At 45.6% G+C, this 4,186-nt stretch overlaps 1 non-coding gene across 1 annotated transcript; it reads right to left on the bottom strand.

Moving 5' to 3' along the window:
- Positions 1 to 3,564: 3,564 nt before the first annotated feature.
- On the bottom strand, positions 3,565 to 3,667 carry LOC126960471 (small nucleolar RNA U13). Its single transcript, XR_007728014.1, has one exon. It is a non-coding gene; the product is annotated as a small nucleolar RNA U13 (small nucleolar RNA).
- Positions 3,668 to 4,186: the final 519 nt, after the last annotated feature.

Genomic DNA, 4,186 nt, shown 5'->3' with positions numbered 1-4,186 from the left:
GAGCTATGATCATGCCACTGCATTCCAACCTGGGTGACAGAGTGAGACTCTGTCTCAAAAAAAAAAAAAAAAGGGGGGGAAGAGGTAGGCCCCCTTTTGCTCTCTCTTTCTCTCTCTCTCTTCTCTTTGCCTGTCTGCCATGGGCTGACACCATAAGAAGACTCTCAAGAAGAATGCCAGCTCATTGATCTTAGACTTCCCAGCCTCCAAAACTGTGAGCTGATGAATTTATTTTCTTGTAAACTAGCCAGTCTGTGGCATTCTGTTACAGCAGCACAAAAAGGAGTAAGACACAAGCCTTCCCCTGGAAGCTGCAAGCCTTCAGATGGACAGCAGAGTTCCAAAATAGTTGTATCAGACAGATTCTGCCAGATTCTTGTCTAGATGGGGGCGACGGATTCCTGGCACTTTCTACCCTATCATCTTCTGTGCTATCACTGCTATGTAAATAATTCTTACAACTCAATAATAAAAAGACAACTCAATTAAAAATTGGACTGGCCGGGCACGGTGGCTCATGCCTGTAATCCCAGCACTTTGGGAGGCCCAGGCGGGTGGATCACCTGAGGTCGGGAGTTCGAGACCAGCCTGACCAACATGGAGAAATCTTGTCTTTACTAAAAACACAAAATTGGCCGGGCATGGTGGCACATGCCTATAATCCCAGCTACTAGGGAGGCTGAGGCAGGAGAATCACTTGAACCCGGGAGGCGGAGGTTGCAGTGAGCCAAGATTGTGCCATTGGACTCCAGCCTGGGCAACAAGAGTAAAACTCCATCTCAAAAAAAAAAAAAAAAAAAAAAAAATTGGGCTAAGCATCTGTATACACATTTTTCCAAAGAAAATATACAAGCGGCAGGCTGGGTGCGGTGGCTCACACCAGTAATCCCAGCACTTTGGGAGACTGAGGCAGGTGGATTACTTCAGCTCAAGAGTTTGAGACAAGTCTAGCCAACATGGAGAAACTCTGTCTAAACTAAAAAAAAAAAAAAAAGAAGACTGTTCTCCAGGCTCTGCAACGCCCTCTATTGTCAATCAGGTTTCCATGTGTGTGGGTCTGCTTCAGAGTTTTTCTTGCTGGTTCACTGGACGATTTTTGTATTTGTGCACTAAAATCACACTGCCTTAATGACCGTACTTTATAATAAGTTTTGACAGGCAGTGAGGTAATTGTCCTGCCTTGTTCCTCTCCTTTTTTTTTTTTTTTGAGACGGAGTCTCGCTCTGTCGCCCAGGCTGGAGTGCAGTGGCCGGATCTCAGCTCACTGCAAGCTCCGCCTCCCGAGTTCACACCATTCTCTCGCCTCAGCCTCCCGAGTAGCTGGGACTACAGGCGCCCGCCACCACGCCCGGCTAATTTTTTGTATTTTTAGTAGAGATGGGTTTTCACCGTTTTAGCCAGGATGGTCTTGATCTCCTGACCTTGTGATCCGCCCACTTCAGCCTCCCAAAGTGTTGGGTTACAGGCGTGAGCCACCGCGCCCGACTTGTTCCTTTTCTTTAGGGGAGTTTTTGGCTATTCTTGTTCTTTTGTATTTCCATATAAATTTATTTTTTATTTGTTTTTTTGAGACAAGGTCTTGCTGTGTCCCCTGGGCTGCAGTGCAGTGGTACGATCTTGGCTCACTGCCACCTCAGCCTCCCGAGTTCAAGCGATTCTCCTACCTCAGCCTCAGGAGTAGCTGGGGTTACAGGTGTGCGCCACCACACTCATCTAATTTTTCTATTTTTAGTAGAGATGGGTTTTCACCATGTTGGCCAGGATGGTCTCGATCTCTTGACCTCACGGTCCACTCGCCTTGGCCTCCCAAAGTGCTGGGATTACCCCCGGCCCCTGCTTTGTATATTTTGAAGGTATTTTATTAGATGCATACAAGTTTTAAGTTATTATATCACCCAGGTAAATTAAACATTACTAGTGTATTTGTAAAGTGACACACTTTATTTCTAACAATGCATTTTGTCTTACAATCTATTTTGTGTGATATTAATATTGTTACAACAGTTTTCTTTTTATTAGTATTTGCTTGGCCTATCCTTTTCTATCTTTTTATTTCAGCTTTTCTGTGTTCTTAGGGCTTTAATGTGTCTCCTTTAACAGCATATAACTGAATTTTTATTTTTATTTTTATTTTTCAGGTTTTTTGTTTTGTTTTGTTTTGTTTTCTGAGATGGAGTCTCACTCTGTCACCCAGGCTGGAGTGCAATGGTATCATCTCAGCTCACTGCGAACTCTGCCTCCCAGATTCCAGTGATTCTCGAGCCTCAGCCTCCTGAGTAGCTGGGACTACAGGTGCCTGCCACCACACCCAGCTAATTTTTGTATTTTTAGTAGAGACGGGGTTTCACTATGTTGGCCAGGCTGGCCTCAAACTCCTGACTTCGTGATCCGCCCGCCTCGGCCTCCCAAAGTGCTGGGATTACAGGCGTGAGCCACCATACCCGGCCCATTTTGCTTTGTTTTTTGAGACAGGATCTCACTCTGTCACCCAGGCTGGAGGGCAGTGGTGTGAACATTGCCCACTGCAGCCTCAACCTCCCAGGCTCAATGATCCTCCCACCTCAGCCTCCCGAGTAACTGGAACTCCAGGCACGTGCCACCATGCCCGGCTAATTATTTAATTTTTTTGTAGAGAGAGGTTTTTACCATGTTGCTCAGGCTGGTCTTAAACTCCTGGGCCCAAGTGATTCCCCCACCTTGGCTTTCCAAAGAGTTGGGATTACAGGATTGAGCCATTATGCTCAGCCTTGGATTTTGATGTTTTTAAAAAATTCCATAAGATAATCAGTCTCCTAGTCTTTTTTTTTCTTTTTAATTTTATTTTTATTTTTTATTTTATTTATTTATTTATTTATTTTTTGAGACGGAGTCTCACTCTGTCACCCAGGCTGGAGTGCAGTGGCTGGATCTCAGCTCACTGCAAGCTGCGCCTCCCGGGTTCACGCCATTCTCCTGCCTCAGCCTCCCGAGTAGCTGGGACTACAGGCGTCCGCCACATCGCCCAGCTAGTTTTTTGTATTTTTTAGTAGAGACGGGGTTTCACAGTGTTAACCAGGATGGTCTCGATCTCCTGACCTCGTGATCCACCCGTCTCGGCCTCCCAAAGTGCTGGGATTACAGGCTTGAGCCACCGTGCCCGGCCTCTTTTTAATTTTAAATAGAGATGGGCTTTCACTATGTTGCCCAGGCTGGTCTCCAACTCGTGGGCTCAGGTGATCCTGTCACCTCAGCCTCCCAGAGTGCTAGATTACAGGCGAGAACCACCACACCCAGCTTCCTACTCTTTTAACTGAGAAGTTGTATTCAATTTTATTAGAATTGTCAATTTTTTGAGTTTTTACAATGTTATTTATTTTTTTCTGAATTTTGTGTTTCTTTGTTCTCCTTTCCTGCGTTTTTTGGAGGGATGGATTGGCGGGATTTTGTTTGATGGTATGCTTATTTTCCCATTCTAGCTTGTTCTCCTTTCTGTTTTGGAATGTGTACTTCTATTTTCATTCTTTTAATGGTTGCCCTTGAAGTTTTACCATGCATATTTAATTTAGCAAAATCTAACTTTTTTCACATCAGAAGGTAATGTGTCAACGTCTTAACAAAGTTCAAAAGGGGCACATCTTACACGTGTTCGTGAACACCCAATTAGCACGCTCATGAACTACAAAAGGATCAAAATTCTGAATTTAAGCAACGTCTTAACCTTCCCTTCCCAACAATGCAAGGAGGGCCTTTCTTAGAACCCTTGTGAGACCAGAAACTACTCAGAGAGCATACTCTACCCAGGGCCTAATCACGCTGCTTACCACTCAGAGTGCCGAGTAAGCTGTATTTGCAGAAAGCAGAGCTCCCAGCTTTCTCTCTGTCCTCGGTGTCATAAAATTTCACTCACCGGGGCTGGGCACGGTAGCTCATGCCTGTAATCCCAGCCCTTTGGGCGGCTGAGGCGGGCAGATCATGAGGTCAGGAGATCAAGACCATCCTGGCTAACACGGTGAAACCCCGTCTTTAGTAAAAATACAAAAATTAGCCGGGCATGGTGGCACGTGCCTGTAGTCCCAGCTAGTTGGGAGGCTAAGGCAGGAGAATCACTTGAACCTGGGAGGTGGAGGTTGCAGTGAGCTGAGATCGCACCACTGAACTCCAGCCTGGGCGACAGAGCAAGACTCTGTCTCAAAAAAAAAAGAAAAGA

Source organism: Macaca thibetana, chromosome 7 (assembly GCF_024542745.1).
Source record: "Macaca thibetana thibetana isolate TM-01 chromosome 7, ASM2454274v1, whole genome shotgun sequence".
Taxonomy (NCBI): domain Eukaryota; kingdom Metazoa; phylum Chordata; class Mammalia; order Primates; family Cercopithecidae; genus Macaca; species Macaca thibetana.
This window is presented reverse-complemented; position numbering and strand designations above follow the sequence as displayed.